Source organism: Canis lupus, chromosome 30, assembly GCF_003254725.2.
Source record: "Canis lupus dingo isolate Sandy chromosome 30, ASM325472v2, whole genome shotgun sequence".
Classification (NCBI taxonomy): Eukaryota; Metazoa; Chordata; class Mammalia; order Carnivora; family Canidae; genus Canis; species Canis lupus.
This window is the reverse complement of record NC_064272.1, coordinates 39,205,177-39,230,904: the sequence shown is the minus strand read 5'-3', so window position 1 is coordinate 39,230,904 and position 25,728 is coordinate 39,205,177. Positions and strand designations below refer to the sequence as shown.

The 25,728-nt window shown below is 37.8% G+C and overlaps 1 protein-coding gene across 1 annotated transcript in view; it reads right to left on the bottom strand.

Annotated features, from left to right (window-relative positions):
- The window catches only part of PEAK1 (pseudopodium enriched atypical kinase 1), a 293,402-nt gene that overhangs the window by 240,745 nt on the left and 26,929 nt on the right, over positions 1-25,728 (bottom strand). Inside the window, 1 exon segment of the mRNA XM_049104348.1 lies at positions 2,314-2,378. The gene's annotated coding sequence lies outside the window, so the exon portion shown is untranslated.

The window sequence follows — 25,728 nt, the reverse complement described above, 5'->3', positions numbered from 1 at the left end:
ACACAGCCAGCACACTGCAGTCTCTGAAGTGAGCTGTAGTCAGGAACTCAGGCTCCCCTGGCTGACTTTTCTCAAGCATAACTATATTCCTAGCCCAGGCTCTAGACTTCATTCAGAAGTCTGTTTACCTGGGGCCTTCAGCTGAGGCCTTTGCTCATACCCCTCTGCTGAGGCCTTCTCATCGGGGAGGAGACACTGAAGACACTTTTTCTCTACTCTGTCTCCACGCTTTTCCTTCCCAAGCCCTTCCGGCTCACTCCTGAACTTAGTGATCAAACTGTGCAGTACTTTGTGCATTCTGGATTTTAAAAGTTTTTTATTATGCGTTATATCAAATCTACCACTGTATGAGTGGAAATTAAGACTTTATGTAGTTTTTATATGTTGTAATATTTCTTCAAATAAATCTCTCCTATAAATCAAAAAAAAAAAAAAAAAAAAACTGCAAACAGTCCATAAAACTGCAAGAACCTCTTGTCTGGTGCTCCCTCAGCAGTGAGACAATCCATCTCCACCTCTGTACTAACCCATCTGAGTGGGAGGCCTGCGTTCTGAGGTTTAGCCCCTTGCTTACATTATCTCAGTAAGTGAATAAAGGGCCAACTGTTACTTTCATTTTGGATCACTGTTTTTAATTAGTTACCCTGACACCTGGAAGTTCAGGTCTCCCTATTGCCCAGTCACCTGACCTGACACTTAAAACGGAATATTATGTAGCCACAAAAAGCAATGAAGTACTACTGATTTATGCAAAAATATGGATGGCCCTTTGGACATCAGTTGAGTGTCTGCCTTTGGCTCAGGCCATGATCTCGGGGTCCTAGGATCAAGTCCTGCATCAGAGTCCCCAGAGGGAGCCTGTTTCTCCCTCTGCCTATGTCTCTGCCTCTCTCTGTGTCTCTCATGAATAGATAGATAAAATATTAAAGAAATATATGGATGAACCTTGAAAACTTTCTGCTAAGTAGAAAAAAATAAGTCACAAAAGATGGCACATTGTACAATTTCATTTATATGAAGTGCCCAGAATAGGAAGATCTAGAGACAGAAAGCAGACTAGTACCTGACAGGGACTGAGTGGAGGAAGGAATGATTGGCAACTGCTAGCAAGTACTAAGGTCTCTTTGGAGTGATGAAAACATTTTTTTTTTTAAAGTAGGCTCCACACCTTGTCCAGAGCCTAACATAGATCTAACACAGAGCCTAACATGACCCTGATGTCAAGACCAAAGCTGAGATGAAGAGCTAGATGCCAACCAACTGAGCCACCCAGAACTCCTGCAGTGACGAAAATATTTTAAAGTTAGATTGTGGTGACAGCTGTATAACTCCATAATGACGTTAAAAAAAACAAAACAAAACAAAACACTGAATTGTACACTTTAAATAAATGAGTGAATTTTAAGGTATGTAAATTATTTCTCAATAAAGCTATTTTTTTGAAATGTTAGTTTATAACATTCCTAGAGCACTAGTGAGATGGAGAAGTGGGTAAAGATGTTAAATTGCTTTGTAAAGGAGTTTATAAGACATCATTTAAGCAATGTAAAGGTGCTAAAGGAATCTGAGTCGCAGACTGACATGATGACATTCATCTTAGAAGAAATAATCTCACGACTGTGACAAGAATGGTTTAGAGAACAGCTGGATTCTAGGTAGAAAGATCAGATGACAGACTGGTTGCTTAAAAAATTTAAAGATGAAGAGAACTGGAATCCAGACATGTCAGAAAAGAGAAAGGGCTACGGAGCCTATCTTCAGAGTAAAATGTTATAATGGAAACTTTCTATAGAAACCAACTATTAACATACTACAGAATATGTTATTTTATATGCCCCCCATACAGATGGAACTACAGAAAATAATCAAGTCCAGGAGAAAAGAGTGGTAGAAACTCCTAATAACTGACTTATTAAAATAGTTACCTTTTGTTGAAATCTATGACTTAACAAATTAAGGATTTGTCTTCAGGAATATCAGATTATAATGTCGATATTATTCTCAAACATGTGTCAGAATAACAGTGTGAACTCTATCTTTGAGTACAAAAGAAACAGTCCTTTGGAATTACAATGCAAAAATTCACTCAAGACACTACTGTAATTCCTAAAACCAGCCTCATTTCCTTCAATCAAATGTCCTACAAATTAAAAGTATATATATATGTAGCTTTATAATAAATAATATTTACCTATTAAACTCTCAAGAGGAAAAGACAGGTGGCACTGCCTTAAATTTTTCAAAAAAATATATTTATAATTCCTCACTACAAAATATATCTTATAAGGCAAACACATTCAAAAAATATCTCACCTCAGGTTTTTAGATGAATTCCACAAAGAAATGTCTACAGCATAAGCTCCAGTTCAGGCAGATACCTGAATTGAAAAAAAAGAAGAAAAAGAAAACACATGGTCAATATAACTAAATCTGAGTAGGGAACTTAATTTTTTCAGTAGAACCCTAACTTGATCATTTACCCACTAAGCTTTTGTATCAAATTGTGTTTTACAAATCTGTAGAATGTCAAGAATCTTAATTCCCCCAGACTTTCTATTGCCTTTAATTAAACTTAATAAAACATATACTATACTAATGGGGGTGGGAAAAGCAGGAGGACAAATCCAAGGAAGATACTTTTCTTTCACCTGTTCAAGTCTTCAGAAGAAAAGGCATTTTCTAAAAGTTTGTACTCCCTATAATAATGTTACCATCATGATTTCCCATCCTCACAAAAAAACAGAATTCAAAAATCTGGAAATACAAAAGCAAAACAATGGGCAGCCCGGGTGGCTCAGCGGTTTACCACCTGCCTTCGGCCCAGGGTGTGATCCCGGGGTCCTGGGGTCGAGTCCCACATCGGGCTCCCTGCATGGAGCCTGCTTCTCCCTCTGCCTGTGTCTCTGCCTCTCTCTCTCTCTGTGTGTCTCTCATGAATAGATAAATGAAATCTTTAAAAAATAAAATAAAAAAATAAAACAACAGCAAGCACGTGTTTATAAAGCTTAAGTAAAAGGAAAGGTTAAATAAAACTGGCTAAAAACTATGAAAATGTTTATCTACACTGGCAAAGAAAATCTAAAATGAGGTATCATCTTCCATCAGTGAAATTAGAGTTGTTTTTTAAAATAAGATGTTACTCATTTGTGCTGTTCCAGTTCTCCTACTTCCCAGACTCACTGTAGGATCACACCTTGCTACCCTTTTTCAACTTCGGTGTGGCTGTATGACTTGCTTTAGTCACTAAGATATACATAAACATGATATGAAACATTTGTAGGGATAAGCTTTAGGAACCATTAGGAACCAGACTTTCCTACTACAATCATTACAGAAACAAGTAACCAAAGCAGCTTTGATCAGGCTGGTTGACTAAACTCCCAAGAGAGACTACCCCCTGCTGATATGTGTTAGATATGTAACGTGAGCTTTGTTGTAAAAAATAAAATCTGTTGTATCAAACCATGAGATTTGGGGGATTCTTTGTTACTACAGCATATTCTAAATTACCGGTACAAATGACAATGTAATAGATACTACAATAATATAATAATGAATACAAGGGGCATTTAGCGCATGCTGCTCATGGTAGTGTAAATTGGTAAAATCTTTCTGGAAAGTAATACACAGAGGTTTAAAAAGTTCAAACCCTCTGACCTAGTAACATCTCTTCCAGAAATCTGTCCTGAATAATAAAAATCCAAAGACTTAGATCATAGCTCATTTATGATCGCAAAGAAATGGAAATAAACTAAATGTCCAAATGATTAGTTAATGAATCAGACTAAGAAATAATTATAATTAAATATAAAAATGCTTAATAACTTATAGAGGAAACTGTATGAAGGGCACACATGGAACTCTATGTACCATCTGCTCAATTTTCTATATATGTATAATCTATAATGACAGAAAGCAGATCAGCTTTTCCAGGAGCTGAAGGTTATGTCAAAGAATTAACTGCAAAGGAGCTTAAGAGAAACTTTATGTTTAATAGTATTTTGTTGAGAACCAGAGCTTGATCCTAGAATGAGTATGAGGTTTTATTAATTTATTCTTTCAATATTTATTGTGTGACTTCATGTATCACAATCAGCACTCTACATAGCAGAAGTATGCTTCCGCACTGGGTCTATTTCCCCATGATTCAGCTAGACCTGCTTTTCAAGTGATCACTATAGCCAGTGAATGTAAAAGCACCGACCATCTACAAACCACACCTTTTAAAAATAATCCTTACATTGGCAAGTAACAGGTAGGTCATGATTATTTTTAAGAACCATTTGCATTAATGATTATTTGTTGACCTAATCTTTCTGAAAATAAACTTAAAATTTCTATAACTAATACTGAACATGTATTAGGTGTTTTGAATTCATGTATTTTGAATTACATGAATGTGGTTATAAGGCTTATCTGCATTAGTAATCATTAAAAATTTTATGAGTTTTGAGCATTTACTTAATTAAAGGTTTAAAGGTTTTTACAACTATAAAAATGGCTGAAGTGTCTAAAACTTCAACCAAGGAACTATAGGAAATTTTAAGGGAAACACAGAAAGAAAAAAATGTGACAATGAAGACAAGCATTAAACAAAAAGAACAGCAAAAAGTATTGGGTTAATCAAATAGAAATAGCCAAGGCATATAACTTACAAGTTATAATCAACGAGAAAGGATATAACACAGAAAATATTTGTTTCAGCAATAAATGTGGAAATTCAAAATAATGGGGACAGGAGTTAATAAACAAAAACTAGGGATCCCTGGATAGCTTAATCAGTTAAGCATCCAACTCTGGATTTTGGCTCACGTCATGATCTCAGGATTGTGAGAGTGCATCATGGAGTGTGGAATTTGCTTAAGATTCTCTTTCTTTCTCCCTAAAAATAATAATCATGGAGTGTGGAATTTGCTTAAGATTCTCTCTTTCTCCCTAAAAATAATAATAATAAATAAAAATTTTAAACTGCACTAACATCTCATTATATAAAGATCTAAGATATCTAACTCTATTGCAGGCAATAATACATTAGAAGCAAAACACTGCTAAGAACATACAGGAGAGGGGCAGCCCAGGTGGCTCAGCGCTTTAGTGCTGCCTTCAGCCAGGGCCTGATCAGGGCCTGATCCTGGAGTCGTGGGATCGAGTCCCACATTGGGCTTCTTGCATGGAGCCTGCTTCTCCCTCTGCCTGTGTCTCTGCCTGTCTCTCATGAATAAAAAAAAAAAAAAAAAAAAATCTTAAAAAAAAAATACAGGAGAGTCTAATCCAGAAATTATTTTCGAGCAATGGACACAGAGAATAAATCGTTATATTTAGTTACAATTGTATATCATACCGCTTTCCCAGGTCTGATGTTTGAATATTAAACAGCTCATAGTTTAAAATAAGATACAAATAAATTATTTATTCCAATAAATTAAGAGTACTAGAGCAATTTGTATTTATCAGAGAATAGCTAGTAAACATGAGTAAAATAATCTTAGACATTAAGGACATAATATAGGAAATATTTGTGTTAATCAGAATAGAGACAATAAAGATGAGTAAAGTATCTTAGATATAAGGGAGTTTTCAAGGCACTTAGAAATAAAGGACATAATCTATAACACAAGATTATGAAGACTGCAAGAAAACGAATGGAGAATTTTTAACACACATTAGCTTCCTGACCCTTAGAAAATATAACCTGTAAGCAGTCCATAAAAATAGATGGAAAACACTATCACCAAGCGGGTCTTGATTTCTAAATTCTAGAAACCTTAGGTAATAACTGCTTCAATCAACTAAATTAAGGGCCAACCCACACCTTGAAGGTCACATCCAGACCATGCCTCTTTTTGTATGGCCCTGGAGTTAAGAATGATTCTTACATTTCTAAAAAGTTGTGAAAAAAAACAATATGCAAGAGAGACACTAGCTACGAAACCTAAAATATTTACTATCTCGCCCTTTACAGTAAAAGTTTGCTGCTCTCTGAACTAAACAATTCAAAATGGGTGAAACAGCTGAGCGGTGGCTCTAACCCAGAGACTGCAAGTATGCCATGCTGTCGTAGTATATTAGAACTGGAAGGAAGCTCTAAGACCATCTTTCCTCCCCATCACGCTACAAAGGAGGTAACTTAATGCCCCAAAAATGCCAATCTTCCAGGTCTACTGTCTCCTGAATCCAATGTGCTTGACATCCTGTCACAACGCTGGCCTCCTTCTCTGTTAGCAGGGTAATATGAGGATAAGAGGTACAGTACGCTAAGTGCACTCTCCTACAAGTCTCCACGGAGCCCTTTACTCCCTGAGAACAGTCAATTGACCAAAGTGAGGTACTGATAATTTTCATATTTGACCAGCTCAGCATCAAGGGTCACTTCCTATTTTCTCAGCTTCCTCTCCTTCTACTCTACTCATGGAAGCAAAACAAGCAAATGAATCTACTTAACATTCCTGAAAAGTACCTTGTTTTTTTTTTGTCCTGAAGACCTGCCTGGGTTTACGGGGTCTCTCTCCTGTGGATAGCTCCTCCCTTCTCCACCAATCCAAATTCTTACCATCCTTCAAGCCTAATTCAACAAACATGACACCTTCAAAAGCTCACAATCCAAAAGGAAACAGTTCAGATACATACAAAAAAAAGTAAAAGATAAATATCCCAAAAGTTGTAACTAGAAATTCCTGGTAAAATGTAACCTCTGAGGGAAACATTTAGGTTAAGCCTTTGGGAAAGCCTCTGAATAAGATGTTAAAGGGCATAAAAAAAGTTTTTGAGATTGGCTGCACAGCACTGTGATTGCACAAAACCCCAATGAACTATGCATTTTAAAATGTCTAATATGGTAAATTCTATGTTACATATATTTTACCACAATTAAAAAAAAAAAAAAGACATTAGGCCACAGCACAAGATCATAATGCTGCAGGGAGCAAGCACTTGCCTATAATAAATTTGATATAAATTTAAATTGTAAAAGCTAAACACCTATTGTACAGCAATGTTTTTACATTTGCAAGTACCTTAAAATTAGACAATGTGGGGAATTGTAAATATAAGAGAGTTGCCTAGGAGATCAAATTCTATAAAATAAAACAGAGTCTACATCTAGAAACCACTAACTTCTGGCAGCTAGATAAATAAATGTCCACATGATTCCAAACTTAAAAAAAAAAAAAAGAAAATGTTAAAGGACAGGAGAGGAAAAGGTGTTGTTAAAGGAAGTAGAAATTGAATGAAAAAAGGTATCAAAGGGGCAATGTGTGATAGCAAAGATTCTGTCTTTTTGTTTCCCTAGATTTACCTCTAGCCAAGTTAACAGCAAAGAATGTCCAGTTGCTAAGGGAGCTGGGCCACCCATGATAAGGAATGGGTTACCAAAAACCATAGATGGAAATATGCTGGTTAAGGTAATCAGTACTCAAAGTAGACAGTCCATGCCTTGCTTAAGGTTTCAGATAACTTTTGTGAACAAAACTCTGAGAAACCAAATATAAATTCTGTGCATTTAAGACTGAATCTGTTATTTCCATAAATTAACCACACCAAAAGGGCTGAAAGTTTTTTACTTTTTTATTATTCTGGTTTCCTTTTTACTGAGTAACTTAATGCTATAAATAGCAACCTCTGCTATTCTCTTCACTCCACACCCAGTGCCTGGTAGATACTCTCCAAATGCTTGTTGAAGTAATACTGGGATATAAGATACATTTTCCTTAAAATACTCCTTTCTGGGACGCCTGGGTGGCTCAGCAGTTGAGCCTCTGACTTCGGCTCAGGGCGTGATCCTGGGGTCCCGGGATCCAGTCTAACATAGGTTCCCTGCGTGGAGCCTGCTTCTCCTTCTGTCTGTGTCTCTGACTCTCTCTGTCTCTCATGAATAAATAAATAATTTTTTAAAAGTCCTCCTTTCTAATTATACAGAGTAATAGAAAGTAGAGAGAAAATAAATACCATTAATTGAAAATGTAAAAATGAAGCCATCCAAAAACTTAAACCATATTTCAAAACCATCTCTGAAGCAAACTACTCACAAGTAAGTCAAACCTTTATTGCCCCCTTTGCTGTAACACTACACACACACACACACACACACACACACACACACCCATCAAGACTGTCATTTTTACTAAATATAGCTTAAGGAAGAAAATCACATAATTTGATACCCAGAAAAAAATGCCAGTTTTCTTTCATCTTTGTATTCCACACGATTCCTGGCACACAGTAGAAGCTTTCAAATCATTCGCTGAGTTGAACAGTCAGAGAGAAAATATTTTCTCTGCTGTCCATGTGACTTCATTATATTTCAAAAGGTGTGAGTCATCAACTCTGGCAATAAAAGCAGATCTTACACCACTATAAATGCTTGACATATTTCAAGAGCTCTCAGAAATTAGAAGAGAGATCCATACATGTGTTCCCTAAATTACACAAGTATAAGAAGACACATTCATTTCACTGTTGTCAATTTGCTATATTTAGACGGCTCTGAATTGAATTATTCAAGCATATACAAATACAACCTTGAAGGGGTCCCCATACTTGTCCCTGACAGTCTGGAAACAAAAGCTGCTATTGAGATAAAAGATGACAGGCAACAGGAATCTGACAGGCCAGTAATTTACTGCATTTTCTGCACATCTGAATTTGTAGGCCTCCATAGCCATTAAGCAAAATTAGTTTCATGATGCCAGCCAAAAAACCTCATAGGCAACAGTTTTATATCATTAAAAGAACTACCATGTGCAATCTGTTTGAATTTGTGTTTTCTCATTAGAAGCCTCTCAGTGAATAGAGAGGTTTTATTTGTACTCTTGCTCTATCCATGTTTAGTACAGCCCTGAAGTATAACAAATTTCTAGTCTCCCTTCTTACCCAATGCCTAAAATATTTTAGATATAGTTGAAGAAACTACACAGTCTAGCAGTTCTCTACCAAAAATGGGGCAATTTCAAGGATACAAATGTGATTTTAATATATATTTATTCAGCTTAAAAGCAAGGGTCAGAGAAAAACATCATCCTCTTCCATCTCTCCTACTTGTTCATCTCTGAATCCACTATGCTATCTCAGGCTCCAAATGCCTTTGCAAATGCTGTTTTCCCCTCAGCGTGGTTACAACCTCCTCCTCAAATGACTGTGGTGAATTTCTGCTCACTAGCTGGTTATCCAAAATAGGTTCGTGCAATCCTTTCCCTATGTACCTTCTACATACTTTCAACAAGTACTTCTCAAACTGGGTTAACTCTCTTATAAAGAACTGAACAACTCCTGGCAGAGCTAATAGTCAGCTAGTACACACTAAACAGCCTTAAGGGATGAACTACTAAAATACTTCTGAAATGTAATCTAGCAAGCAGTCACTGCCCTGAACTCCGTGGCCCAGTCTTACCACCGCCACCACCACCATTCATCAACAAAAGCATCAAAGCCTGATACAGTATAAAAGATGGATAGGTCCTTCAAGACCCTGAATCCAGTGCTATGGCCATCTTGATTGATTGGTGCCTATGTTGTAGTTAAGTGCTAAATACGCTGAATATCACCCCTACCTCTTTATGCCCAAACCTAGAATACTAACATATAACAGATCTATAATATACTATTAATTCTTTGTTAAAATAATGAATACCAATCCTATTCAATGACCCAAGGCCAGTGGGCATACCATCAAACATATACAGACAATAATCAGATTGGCAAAAAAATCTAGGTCCTTAAGTACAAGATAGGAAAAGTGAACAAGTCCACCTATGGCCTACTTCTATTTTCTTGCCTTTAGCATAAGATAAAGGCGTGATTTGATAATGTGGGTGAAAATCTCCAATGTGATTATTTATACAGCATATGATTCAAGTACTGTGTCTTAGATATCACTATGGAAGAACACAAATGATTAATGCAAGCAGAAGAAAAGGTAAGAATAAAAAGAGTTAATTATGAATCACATGTCTAATCACAGGTTTTGCTCGGGGCTTCAGATACTTCTAATTATTTTTACTTGGTAGATTAATTATAAATAGAAAACCAGAGAGAATTCTCTAATCAAAGGAATTTACTGAGTATGTAAAATCCAATTTTAAATCATTTTTATAATTTAATAATTATTTAATAGTGCATGATCATTATTTTGAAAGTCATCAGTAAAATACACATCAAAATCAAGTTACACTGAGCACTACGAGGTAGTGACAGAATTTTTTAAAAATCCAGAAGGACAAGGCACCTGAGTGGTTCAGGTGGTTAAACATCTGACTTTGGCTCAGGTTATGATCTCAGGGTCCTGGGATCGAGTCCCATGTCAGGCTCCGTTCTTAGCAGTCAGTTGGCTTGTCCCTTTCCCTTGGCTCCTCCCCCTGCTCATGCTCTGTCTCTCTTTCAAATAAATAAATCTTAAAAAAAAAAAAAAATCCAGAAGGATAAGATATGTAGCTGAAAGAAGGATGAATATGCAGCTTCAGTAAGAATTTTGAACTTATAAATGGTGATATAATAATCATTTTAGGCTCTTCACTTTCTGGTAGAAAAATCATCTTTCAATCATGCTTGCTATAGAGAGTTTCAGAAAGCTATCCAATCAAAATATTAAAACTAACCACAAAGGGAAAAAATAACAGCAACCTCTTTGAAAAAAGAAGCTTATCTAATTTCAACACTGTCCCATTAATCAATTTTTAGTAAATACTATACTACACACTATGCTAACAAAAAACTCTAGAAGGTGACAAAATCTCAAACAAGAAGAATCGTGTTTCTTTAGAATAAATCAAGGAAGACCAGCCTGATATTTTTTTTTTTGTAGTTACTAAATTAGAAACAAGATGGGACGCCCGGGTGGCTCAGTGGTTGAAGGCCTTCCTTAGTCCCAGGGTGTGATCCTGGAGTCCCAGGATCAAGTCCCACATCGGGCTCCCTGCGTGGAGCCTGCTTCTCCCTCTGCCCATGTCTTTGCCTCTCTCTTTGTGTCTCTCATGAATAAATAAATAAAATCTTTTAAAAAGTAAAAATAGGGATCCCTGGGTGGCGCAGTGGTTTGGTGCTTGCCTTTGGCCCAGGGCGCGATCCTGGAGACCCGGGATCGAGTCCCACGTCGGGCTCCCGGTGCATGGAGCCTGCTTCTCCCTCTGCCTGTCTCTGCCTCTCTCTCTCTCTGTGTGACTATCATAAATAAATAAAAATTTTAAAAAATAAATAAATAAATAAAAAGTAAAAATAATTTAAAAATAAATAAATTAAAAACGAGAAAAATAAACACCGTTAACATTTTTTAACAAAAGCTTTGAAAGTGTCACTATTCCTAATTTAAAACAACGATGTAAATTACCTTGGCTATTAGCACTCCTATGAGTGAACAGAAAATGTTCACAGGCAGGTAATAGTAACAGTTGCTACCATTTATTAAGTACCTATATATTATACCAGACAGAATACAAGCTTTTTTACCGAGATGGTAAACTTACTTTCACAGCCACCTTGCTCATAGTGAATTCATGCTAGAAATGAGTGGAAGAATAAACATTCAAACTACTATTCCACACCCTCTGTGCTGGCTGCTATACCCCACTGCCTGAACAGATGGTCTCAATGGATTAGAGCAAGCCAATTTAGTAATGAAGCTCCACAGTATATTAGCTGTTCTAAATGGATGAAGTTAAGACTATGGTTCACTATTCACTATCCCAATGGATGTGACCATCCAAATACCTAAGGAAAACAATATAACTGAGTAACTGTATTTCTGACCCTGATTTGAAATATCAAGGATATTGCCATTACCATAAGGGCTGTCACAAAACTCTATCTTCATTAAACATACTTTTATATAAACAGTTTTTTTAAATTACTGAATATTTAGATGCAGAAACAGTCAAATACAGAGGAGGGGGGAATCAAATAAGAGAATCTAAGTAATTTTAAGAAGTCTAAATGGGATATAAGCATTCATGACAAAGAACCAAAGATGAGACCCAAAATCCATGGTCATTATAAACAAAGGAAAAAATATGAAATTCAATCAGGACAGGATGATAGGATAATAGGAGAGATGGGGATGACATATAAGATAATAAAAATAAGAGTTCTACTAAAAGTGCTGAAAAACAACCTTTCCCCATGTTTTGTGAGCACCTATCACAAAGAAAATTTACTGCTGATTTTAAAAAGGCAGTCATCTCGAATATCTCTCTTCTCAAAAATGACCATAAGTAAACTGATACATAAAAAATTACTACACAAACTAATAAGGCACACAAACAAATGTCTGATGAAAAGTAAAGGTCTGGCTAAATGAGGAGTAAAAGTGAAAATGGGGAAGAAAAAAAAAAACTAAGGGGGAAAAATTGACCTTTTTCCAAGCTCCTTCTCAAGTAAATAGTATCTCCCACTTCAGAACACAAGTTCCCTGGGAGGAATCTCTTCCTTATATTGTGCTCCCCAAAATAACTCCTCTCTCCTAAAAGAAGGCTTCACATCCAAATGACATCTTCCCTTATCCTCAACACCCTCTTTCTAGAAATACTTTTTTTTTTTTAAGATTTTATTTATTTATTCATGATAGACACAGAGAGAGAGGCAGAGACTCAGGCAGAGGGAGAAGCAGGCTCCACGCAGGGAGCCCGACTTGGGACTCCATCCCGGGTCTCCAGGATCAGGCCCTGGGCTGAAGGTGGCGCTGAACCGCTGAGCCACCCGGGCTGCCCTAAAAATATTTTTAATCCATCCACATCACAGAGGATATCTTGAGGGTCAATATTTCTGTTTCCCCTGGTTTTCTGAGTTGAATATTAATGTTTAATTAGCATACTGAAAAATGTTGAGGTTTTTTTTTGATACAGGAACACTGATGCAATAAGGATACTGTATACCACAGACACAATTTTAATTTTGAAAACACAGGCATCTTTCATAAAGAGAGACATCTGAAGAGGGTGTTTTCAAAAGATGTTGCTATGTGTGTTATTTTCTACCTTTTATTTTATAGAAGTTGCGTTTTTAACAAAAACTGTATTATTTACAACTCTTTAACCTCGAGATCACCTCCCACATCTACTATATCACTTGCCAATTCAAACATCGCCTTACAACCCAAGTCGTTTACTTGACCTAGTAAAACCTGCTGAGCTTGCACACATCAGGTCTGTGCATGGTGTATTTCCTCTAACACAACAATGCTATGATTAGACAACTTGAGACCAAGGGTGACCTCTTCTCCCTATTGTACCAAAGAACTAGCCTATAATTTGAATATGCTACTATTGTACATATGAATTTAAAAAGAAAAATTTGCCTGCCTGTCACATTTCCTAAACTATAAGCTCCTAAGGACTATGATATGGTAATACTGTACATAATCTCATAAAAATGAGGCGAATAATTTGTAGATCCTATTTCACTTGTGAAAAGCTCAGCCATATAACAGTTTTATGAAGTATCTAATTTCTTCAGCAAACTATTAAAAGCTAATCTCCCTTTCTTTGACATATGAACAAGTGTAAGTCATAAACTAAAGGCTAAATGAAATGATCCACAGAAATTCTAGCTTCTGAAATCAATCAAGAGTCTTAGAGAACAGAGCTGCACGTCTACAAACAGAAAAACCACGCATGGAAGGTAGGAACTGTGGGGAGTGGATTCCCGGGAGAAAAGAGCCAGGTGCTGCACAGGGGAGGGAGCGCAGAGAGAGAACGAGAATGAGAAAGAGTTGGGGGAAAAAGAATGAAAACACACAGGAAACTGCACAAGAAAACTGGTCCTCAAACCTTGAATGGGAAAAAACGAGGTTTCAATACTGCCAGTGTTTTACAAACGACGGAGTGCACAGTCCTAAGCTTTGAAGGTCAGCATCATAACGAGGGTGGCGCACGGCAGCGCCCCAGTGGGGAAGATGGGTGGGCCCCGGAACCAGGAACACAGCCCGGGGATCCCCTGGGTCGCACGGGAAGAAGCGGTTCCCCAGGTTGGAATGCATTTGGTAGGGGTGATAGGGCCCCTCCCTGGGCAAAGGACTCCACTGGCACATTCGAGCCGCCTCGTCCACCTGTTTTGGAACAAAGATGCCAGCTCAGGGCAGCAAACCCGGTGCCAGCCGTATTTCATTATTTATCACAAAGGCTACACAGTGGCGCGAGTGTATCCTGGGACAAGCTGACAGTGCAGCAGGACCACCACCCCACCCCCCCCCCCGCCAGGATCAGCGCAGGTCGGTGCCATGGGATTTCTGAAATGTGGGGCTTTTGAACCACAGCCAAGCCGGAGATTAAACCCAGGAGCACTGCACACCTGGCAGGCCAACAGCTCAGGCAAGGACAGGGTGAAGCCGGGATCCGCCAGAAAGTGAGGACACAGGAGGGCTGATCATCTGAGTGTCTGTGAGGGCTTCCTGAAGAGTGCTGGGCCCCACTTTCCCAATCCAGGTAAGAGAAAGTGGGCAAAAGTCCTTTTCAGCCCTCCCACCAGTACGGATCCACCTCAGTGAGCTAAACTGCCACCAAGTGGAGACCGGAGCCACTACACCACGCCCCGCCGCCTTGAGTCCCGCAGGTGCATCTCTACTAGGGCACGTCCACCTAGACTCGGAGTAGCAGACCCCTCCCCCAGAAGACCAGAACATACCTGTCGCCAACACCAAGTCTACGGATCATAGTGTGCTGCAGAGCTTGAGCTCTAGGGTAAAGAGGATCTAGCCTGCTTTAGGTTTGTTGGTTGGTTGGTATTTTTGGATACAGAAAGAGTAATTTTTAATTTTTCTTTTAATTTTTAATATTTCTTCTTTTTTTCTATCAAGTTTAATAAGCAGACCAAAACATATCTTCCTTAATTTAAAAAAAATTTAAGATTTTATTTATTTATTCATGAGAGATACAGAAAGAGAGAGAGGCAGAAACCTAGGCAGAGAGAGAAGCAGGCTCCACGCAGGGGGCCCGATGTGGAACTCGATCCCGGGACTCCAGGATCACGCCCGGGGCCAAAGGCAGACACCCAACCGCTGAGCCACCCAGGCTTCCCAATTTTTTTAAATTTTTTAAATTTTATTTTGCTTTTTTTACCCCCCAAAATGATAAGATGGAGGAATTCACCCCAAAAGAAAGACCAGAAATAACAAACATGGGTTTAATCAACACAGATATAACATGTCTGAACTACACTTTAAAACAATTATAAGGATACTAGCAGCACTTGAAAAAAGCATAGAAGACACTGGAGAAATCCTTAGTGCAGAGATAAAAGAGCTAGAAGCTAGTCAAGCCAAAATTTAAAATGCTATAACTGAGATGCAAAGCCAAACAGATGCCATAACAACAAGAATGGACAAATCAGAGGAATGAATCAGTAATATACAAGATAAAATTATTGGAAATAATGAAGCTGCAAAGAAGAGGTAAGTAAACAAAAGAAATGGATGGCGAAGGAAAACTTAGTTTTTAACCAACCCTTACAAGAAATATTAAGGGGGACTCTGAGTGGGGGAAAAAAAGACCAAAAGCAATAAAGATTAGGAAGGAACAGAAAACATTACCAGAAGCACCAACTTTACAGGTAACACAATGGCACTAAATTCATTACTTTTCAATAATTACTCTGAACATAAATGGGCTAACTGCTCCAATCCAAAGCCATAGGGTATCAGAATGGATTTTTTTTTTAAGTCTTCTATATTCTGTGTACAAGAGACTCATTTTAGACCTAAAGACATCTGCAGGTTGCAAGTGAGGGGATGGAGAACCAATCTATCATGTTAATGGATGCCAAAAGAAAGCTGGAGTAGTCATATTTATATCAGAAACTAGATTTTAAACTAAAGACTGTGGGGTACACCTGAGTGGCTCAGTCAGTTAAGCATCGGCCTTTGGCTCAGGTCATCTCAGGGTCCTAGGATCAAGCCCTGCATTGAGCTCCCTGGTTGGCAGGGAATCTGCTTTCCCTCTCCCTCTGCCTCCCCCTGCTCATGTTCTCTCTGTCTCTTTCTCTTGCAAATAAATAAATAAAATCCTTAAAAATAAAAAATAAAAAAAACTTTCTAAATAAACCAAAGACTGTAACAAGAGTGCAAGGGCATTATATCATAATTAAGGAATCCATTCATCAAGAAGATCTAACAATTGTAGGGATGCCTGGGTGACTCAGCGGTTAAACGTTTGCCTTCGGCTCAGGGAGTGATCCCAGAGTCCCGCATAGGGCTCCCCACGGGGAGCCTGCTTCTCCCTCTGCCTGTGTCTCTGCCTCTCTCTCTGTGCCTCTCATGAATAAATAAACAAAATTTAAGAAAAAAAAAAAAAAGAAGAAGATCTAACAATTGTAAATATTTATGCCCCCAACATGGGAGCACTCACATATACAAAACGATTAATAGCAGACATAAAGGAACTCATTGGTACTAATACAATAATAGTAAAGGACTTTAACACCCCACGTACAGCAATGGGCAGATTACCTAAGCAGAAAATCAACAAGGAAACACTGGACCTGATGGATTTTACAGAACATTTCATCCTAAAGCAGCAGAATGCACATTCTTCTTCAGTGCACACAACATTCTCCAGAATGGATCACATACTGACTGGGGTCACAAATCAGCCCTCAACTTTACAAAAAAGATTGAGATCATACCATACATATTTTCAGACCATAACACTATACAAGTTGAAAGAAACCATAAGAAAAAATGTGGAAAGATCACAAATATGTGAAGGTTAAAAAACATCCTACTAAAGAATGAGTGGGTTAACCAGGAAATTAAAGATGAAACAGAAAGGTACATGGAAGCAAATGAAAATGGAAAGATGAAAGTCCTACTGCTTCTTGGACCTCTGGCTAAGATCAAGTGAAAACATGACCGTCCGAAACTTCTGTGATGCAGCAAAAGCAGTCCTAAGCGGGGAGTATACTGCAATACAGGCCTACCTCAAGAAGCAAGAAAAGTCTCAAGTACACAACCTAACCTTACACCTAAAGGAGCTGGAAAATGAACAGCAAATAAAGCCTAAAGCCAGCGGGAGAAGGGAAATATAAAGATGAGAACAGAAATAACAATACAGGGGCACCTGGGTGGCTCAGTGGTTGAGAACCTGCATTTGGTTCAGGTCATGATCCCTGGGTCCCGGGATAGAGTCCCACATCAGGCTCCTGGTGAGGAGCCTGCTTCTCCCTCTGTGTCTCTGTCTCTCTGTGTGTGTATCTCTAATGAACAAATAAAAATCTTAAAATATATATATATATATATATATATATATATATATATATATATAGAAACAAAATCAATAGAACAGATCAATGAAAGTAAGAACTGGTTCTTTGAAAGAAAATTAAACTGATAAATACCTAGCCAGACTTATCAAAAAGAAAACAGAAAGGACCCAAACAAATATAATCACAAATGAAAGGAAAGAGAGATCACAACCAACACCACAGAAATACAGTCATAAAAGAATATTATGAAAAATTATATGCCACCAGGCAAACTGGAAGGAATAAATTCTTCAAAACATACAAACTACTAAAATTGAAACAGGAAGAAATAGACCATAATGAGTAAAGAAGTAAAACGCTAATCAAAAATCTCCCAACAGTGGCACCTGGGTGGCTTAGCGGTTTAGCATCTGCCTTCGGCCCAGGGTGTGATCCCGGGATCTGGGATCGAGTCCCGCATCGGGTTCCCTGCACGAAGCCTGCTTCTCCCTCTATGTCTCTGCCGCCACCCCCCCACCTCTCACAAATAAGTAAATAAATCTTTAAAAAAAAAATTAAAAAAAAAAATCTCCCAACAAACAGAAGTCCAGGGCCAGATGTCTTCCCAAGGAAATTCTATCAGACTTTTATTTTTAGTTTATTGGTATATTAGAAATGAATTTTTATTTTCTTTAAATTTAATTTGCCAACATATAATACCCAATGCTCATCACGTGCCCTCCTTAATGCCCATCACCTGATTACCCCATCCCCCCGCCCACCTCCCCTCCCACAACCCTTTGTTCCCCAGAGTCAAGAGTCTCTCATGGTTTGTCTTCCTCTCTCATTTTTCCCCAGTTCGCCCCTCCCCTTACAGTCCCTTTCACTATTTCTTATATTCCACATGAGTGAAACCATATGATAATTGTCTTTCTCTGATTGACTTGTTTCACTTAGCATAATACCCTCCAGTTCCAACCATGTTAATGTAAATGGTGGGTATTCATCCTTTCTGATGGCTGAGTAATATTCCATTGTGTATACACAGACCGCATCTTCTTTATCCATTCATCTGTCGAAGGACACTGAGGTTCCTTCCATAGTATGGCTATTGTGGACATTGCTGCTATGAACATTGGGGTGCAGGTGTCCCGGCATTTCACTGCATCCATATCTTTGGGGGTAAATACCCAGTAGTGCATTTGCTGGGTCACAGGGTAGCTATTTGCAATTCTTGAAGAACCTCCAGTCTTCCAGAGTGGTGGCACCAGTTCACATTCCCACCAACAGTGCAGGAGGGTTCCCCTTTCTCCACATCCTCTCCAACATCTGTGGTTTCCTGTCTTCTTAATTTTCCCCATTCTCATTGGTGTGAGGTGGGATCTCATTGTGCTTTTGGTTTATATTTCCCTAATGATGAGTGATGAGCATTTTCTCATGTGCTTGTTGGCCATGTCTATGTCTTCTTTGGAGAAATGTCTGTTCATGTCTTCTGCCCACTTCTTGACTGGATTGTTTGGTTTTTGGGTGTAGAGTTTGATCAGTTCTTTATAGATCTTGGATCCTGGCCCTTTATCTGATATGTCATTTGTAAATATCTCCTCCCATTCTGTACGTTGTCTTTTAGTTTTGCTGTTTCCTTTGCTGTGCAGAAGCTTTTTATCTTGATCAAGTCCCAATAGTTCATCTTTGCTTTTGTTTCCCTCGCCTTCCTAGATGGATCTTGCAAGAAGTTGCTGTGGCCAAGTTCAAAAAGGGTGTTGCCTGTCTTCTCCTCTAGGATTCTGATGGATTCTTGTCTCCGTTTAGATCTTTCATCCATTTTGAGTTTATCTCTGTGTCTGGTGTAAGAGAATGGTCTAGTTTCATTCTTCTGCACGTGGCTCTCCAATTTTCCCAGCACCATTTATTGAAGAGACTTTTTTTCATTGGATAGTCTTTCCTGCTTTGTCAAAGATGAGTTGACCATAGAGTTGAGGGTCCATTTCTGGATTCTCTATTCTGTTCCATTGATCTATGTGTCTGTTTTTGTGCCAGTACCACACTGTATTAATGATCCCAACTTTGTAATGTAACTTGAAGTCAGACATTGTGATGCCCCCAGCTTTGGTTTTCTTATTCAACATTCCTCTGGCTGTTTGGGGTCTCTTCTGGTTCCATACAAATCTTAGGATTATTTGTTCCAACTCTGTGAAAAAAGTCCATCATATCTTGATAGGGTTTGCACTGAATGTGTAGACTGTTCTGGGTAACATAGACATTTTCACAATATTTATTCTTCCAGTCCAAGAGCATGGAATGTTTTTCCATTTCTTTATGTTTTCCTCAACTTCTTTCATAAGTGTTCTGTAGTTTTTACTACAGTGTACTATAGCTTTTACTTCTTTGGTTAGGTTTATTCCTAGGTATCTCATGGTTTTTGGTATAATTGTAAATGGGATAAATTCCTTAATTTCTCTTTTTTTCAGTCTCACTGTTGGCATATAGAAATGCCACTGATTTCTGTACATTGATTCTGTATCCTACCATGTTGCTGAATTGCTGTATGAGTTCTAGCAATCTTGGGGTGGAGTCTTTTGGGTCTTCCATATATAGTATCATGTCATCTGTGAAGAGTGAGAGTTTGACTTCTTCTCTGCCAATCTGAGTGCCTTTCATTTCTTTTTGTTGTCTGACTGCTGAGACTAGGACTTCTAGTACTATGTTGAACAACAATGGTGAGAGTAGACATCCGTCGTGTTCTTGATCTTAGGGGAAAAGCTGTCCAGTTTTTCCCCATTGAGAAGGATATTCACTGTGGGCTTTTTGTAGAGGCTTTAAGGATATTGGGGTATGCTCCCTCTATCCTTACACTTTGAAGAATTGTAATCAAGAAAGCATGCTGTATTTTGTCAAATGCTTCTTCTGCAACAATTGAGAGAATCATATGCTTCTTATCTTTTCTTTGATGAATGTGATCTATCAAGTTGATTAATTTACAAATGTTGAACCACCCTGCATCCCACGAATAAATCCCATTAGGTCCTGGTCCTGGTGAATAACCCTTTTAATGTGTTATTGGATCCTATTGGCTAGTATCTTGGTGAGTATTTTGATATCCATATTCATCAGGGATATTGGTCTACAATTCTACTTTTCAATGGAGTCTTTGGTTTTGGGGTCAAGGTAATGCTGGCCCCACAGAATGAGTTTGGAAGTTTTCTTTCCATTTCTATCTTTTGAAACAGCTTCAGTAGAATAGGTATTATTCCTTCTTTAAATGTTTCTACTAGATTTTTAAAAAAAGAATTAATACCTATTCTTCTCAAACTGTTCCAAATTCATTCTACAAGGCTAGCATTACCTTGATTCTAAAACCAAAGACCTCACTAAAAAAAGACAATTACAGGCCAATATTCCTGATAAATATGGATGAAAAAATTCTCAACAAGATACTAGCAAATCAAATTCAACAGTACACTAAAAGAATGATTCACCATGATCGACTGGAATTTATTCCTAGGCTGGTTCAGTATTTGCTAATCAATCAACGTGATATATGACATTAATAAAAGAAAGGATAAGAACCATATGATCATTTCAATAGATGCAGAAAAAGCATCTGACAAAATACAGCACTCATTCTTGAAAAAACTGTCAACAAAAAAATAAAGAAAGAAAAAACTGTCAACAAAGTAGGAATAGAGGAAACATAAATCAACATCATAAAGGCCATATACGAAAGACCCACAGCTAATACCATTCTTAATAGAAAAAACTGAGAGCCCCTCCCCTACAGTCAGGAACAAGACCAGGAAATCCACTCTCACCATCACTATTTAACACAGTACTGCAAGTCTTAGCCTCAGCAATCAGACAACCAAAAGAAATGAAAGGCGTTCAAACTGGCAAGGAAGAAGTCAAACTTTCACTATTTGAAGATGAGATAATTTCATTCATATGTGGAACTTAAGAAGCAAAGCAGATGAACATATGGGAGCGGGGAGAAAAAAGAAAAAAGAGAGAGGGAAACAAACCATAAAAGACTCTTAAAGATAGAGAACTGATTTGGGGGGGGGGGGGGTGATGGAGGGTGGTGGGTGGGGGATGGGCTAAATGGGTGATGGGTTTTAAGGAAAGCTCTTGATATAATGAGTACTGGGTGTTGTATGTAACTGATGATCACTGAATTCTACTCATGAAACCAACACTGCAGTGTATATTAACAAGCTAGAATTTAATAAAAATTGGGAGGAAATTTTTAATTAAAAAAAAAAGAAATTCTTGCTTCTTAGAGTATGGAATTCAATCATTCAGCCACCAGAAATCTTGCTATTTTAAGCTCTTATTTACATTACAAACCATGTTTAATTAGGGTTATCGTATATAGGGCCTATTGGTTGCATTTTAAAGTTATTGGAAAAATAAAATCTTTCCCTTTGCTGACATTAAATGCATTTTTAACTGTACTGTGCAGTATGAATTTATCACAATAACATTTTATGCCTTAGTGGTTTTTGGAATGCCAATACCATTGCATACTTACTTGTTGAAATAAATAAATCCTTTTAAAAATCACATTGCCAATTCTCCTCAGCCCCAGGAAATAGACACGCCGAAAACTCAACTAGAAATAGCAAATAAATCAAGATATATTTGTTTTGTTTGTTTGTTTGTTTGTTTTTTCAAGATATATTTGAAATGTTATTAAATGTTCCCAAAGACCAAATCTGAGTCAAAGAACAAAAAGACCCTCAATCTCTGCTACCATGGAGAATACCATTGTTTCAAAATTCACATACCATTCACAGAAAAGAGGTCATCAACACGTCCATTCCCAAGCACAAACATGTTTGCTGAGATGGACTGTATACGTTTCAAGGATTTTGCTTTTCCTCTCCTCATCTTTCCTTGATCTGCAAGAGACAACTCTAGCTAAGACTGTCTTTAATGTTAATTGACTTGTCTTTAAAGAGATAAAACTGCTTAAATGATCCTTGCCAAAAATCATGCCAACCCTCTTCAGTGGGTGACAAGTTTGGAGTAGCAATGAATTAACTGTGTTCAGTTAGGTAACAAGGTATAAGAAAAAAGCAACCTATAACAGTGCTGAGAATCAGAGGTCACACAAACTCTTTCTCCAAAAAAATAAATGGTTGAGTACCACGCTTTTCAAATGGAAACTCAAAGATTTGGGGGTGTCCATAACAAGGCCTTCCAATAAGGGCAAAATTATCTAATAGACCTTCTGAGAATTCTGTAATTCATATTCACTTGGAGCTGAAAGTCCTAAGAGAATGAGAATTAGTCTTGAAGAGTGTGTTGAAGAATAAAATGTCAAAGTATTTAAGTATTAAGAGAAATTAATTTTTAAAGAAACCTTTTAATCTAGAAAAATATATATATGAGATATATTATATATATCTCCATCCCAAGCTTTTGTATGACTTAACAAAAATAAGGTATCAAATACTCTCATACATACAATTCTGTACCCTCTAGGAAGGTGGGCAAATGCTGAGGGAAGCTATAGTCTAACTGAACGTACTGCACCACAGTTCCCCACATGTAACATACACAGATCCAGGGGTTTCCTGTGAAAATATTCTAGAAGTATATCTAAAGTGGCAACTGTTCACTGCCAACCCAAGAGCTTACTCAACTCTAGACCACACCAACAGGGACCCTTGAAAGGGTAGGTTGGTCCACAACATTCAGAAGAGATTTAATCAGCTTTGGAACAGAGCCTAGAAGCTCATAAAAGTAAAGTTTTCCATGTACAACAGTACCTGCCTAGGACATATGAAAACAAAACGCTGGTCACTACAATGGGACCTGTTCAACCAATTATACCCAGATCTACAAATTCATTCCATCCTACTGAAAAATGCTAATTTTCAACTCTAAATTAGAATAACCACCATTACTGCTCTTTCTAGTACTAAAAAAACAGGCATTTCTTTCTTGATAATTTCTTTACTAGGTTTCCTTGCCTGCGAAATGAATAAATTCGGTTTTATTTTGTTTCGTTTTGGTTTTTAGACCCTATGGTCTTTGTTTTATTCTTAACACACTGACATTTCAAGGATACTCTTTCCCCTTCCTCCGTCAAAAGCCAATCAGAACTGGCCCAGGAGCTAGTGCTGTGAACAAGGTTCTGCCCCGGCAATCAGTACGTAACGCAGGCTGGGAAAGCTCATAAATCTGACTGATGGTTGGGTCATGCCACTGGTGCACCTGAAAATCTGCCGGATAACAAGTATCACTATACTGCAGCAGTTCTCTGAGTACTGACAAGTAAGATGTTAGGAGGTAGAACATAAGTGATTTTTAAAGACAAATTTCCTTTTTATCTTCTTCCTGCTTATCACGTACATAGTTCAACTGTCAGAGATGAGAGAAAATCAATTATTAAGTAACAATGGTTTGTCCCTCAAAGACAGGCATCCCCCTACTATTACAAATGGCAGACTAATAAATGTTTTGCTGGAAATCTTGGAACACCACATTCACCAACCCAAGACTATGTACCTTCAATCACATCTTCTTCTATGAGGACCTTATTCCTTGGGTAATTACAGTGAGAGAAATTTGCTAAATACGACTTTTATTTGGACAATACACAATAATAATATGATTTGTGTTATTAAGTCAGACACATCTCTAGCACGTCCCAAGCACTCCTCTCTCCGTTCAGAGAGATTGTTCTACAGATTCTATGAAACCCAGATGGCAAAGTAGTACTGTGGAATTTTAAATTAAGGAAATAACATGATGAAAATTGTGTTTTAAGGTTAATAAACACGACAAGATAATGTGAGACTGCAGTTGAGATATAATGAAAGCAAAAAGACCAACTCAACACAAGATAATTGGTCCATACAGAATAAAGCAGTGATTGTTGTAATAGTAAAGAAAAGCTGAACCTGCCATTGCCAACAAACTTCACCTTTCTCTATCACAGATTCAGTTTATCCTGGGAGTAAGGTGGATGCAAGTAATCATTTTCTTACTTTGCCTCACAGAATACAGGGGGCCTGAGTTCACTTGTGAGGTCCTAAGATCTTCATTTTTCCACCCAGACTATAGAGAGCCTGAAATCCAACCATCAGGTTTTCAATGACAACACCCTATTATCCTGGCATTTTCTGCCAAAATACCCTAGAAGAAATAATTTCAGCAGTACTCATTTAGCCATAATTGCTGCTTTGAGGCCAATCAACATGCTTGCCTGCCTTCTTCATGGGCATCCACCTCCATCCTCACCTTCACCTTGATAAAAGAAAAAAAACAAAACAAAAAAAAGGCCTGGGCAAAAACAAAGGTCCAAGAACCTAATTTTATTTGATCTGGAAGTGAGACTAGAAGAGATTAGATGCTTTGCCAAAATTAGTAAAGAAACCAGAACTAGAACCAAAGGTTTTAAATTCCTAATCTCAGAGCATTAAGAATACCTTCATATTTTCTCTGCTTCTGGATACAATATGAAAAAATTCTTCCTAATAAGAAAATTCACAGAGGTTTCAAACTAGACTCCATCCTCTTCTTTTTCTTTTACATTAATTGCACAAGAGTGGTAATAGACACAGCTAATAAATCAAAGAGGATACAAACCCCAAGCTTCCTTCAGGGATACCCTGTCATCATTGGAACAAAGTTCTGACTCTATAGTCTGGTGCCCTTAATATTTAAAACTCAACAATCCTTTCCAACCTGATCCTTCACACCACCACTTTCCACTCCCTCATTCATCAACTCTATTAGATACCTAGAGATACCAATATTTAACATTTAACATCCTTTCATACCTCCATGCCATAGCTCAATGTTTTTTTGGTTTTTTTTTGTTTTTTTCATAGAATACTCTTTTCCTTTGCCTGCCTGGCTATGTTAAGCTCACATTCTTCTCTTAGAAATAATCTCCCAGGGACCCCTGGGTGACTCAGTGGTTGAGCATCTGCCTTTGGCCCAGGGCATGATCCCAGGATGAGGGATCGAGTCCCGCATCGGGCTTCCTGCAGGGAGCCTGCTTCTCCCTCTGCCTGTGTCTCTGCCTCTTTCTCTGTGTCTCTCATGAATAAATAAATAAAACCTTAAAAAAAAAAAAAAAAAGAAAGAAAGAAAGAAAAGAAATGATCTCCTGACATCCTCCCTTGGACCCTACCCATACCGAGTCTGATTTAGGCTTCCTTTATTTCCCCCTTTCTATGGTAAACAAAGGGTATTATCAATTCCCAAAGAAGTGAATGCCTGCCACATTACAGTTGCTAAAATGATCATTAGTTCCCAGCTCTGTGTCTTCTCCGTAGGATAGTGTTCCATCTACTCCATCAGGGAGATATACAGCTAGGGGTTTTCCTTCTTCTATTTTGATTTCTTGTCTAACAATAGTCAGTATTCTTCCTATTAACCTAACAGTTTTAAATACACTTAGAATGCAGCTACTAACTTCTTGAAAGGGAATCCCACTAAGATTAAATACAAATGGAAGTTTTTTCATATAGGGTTCAATGGATCAATCTGACCAAAAATGAACTTTTATGAATATTCATAATGCTCCTAAAATAAAGGAAAATGAATTTCACTTAAAAT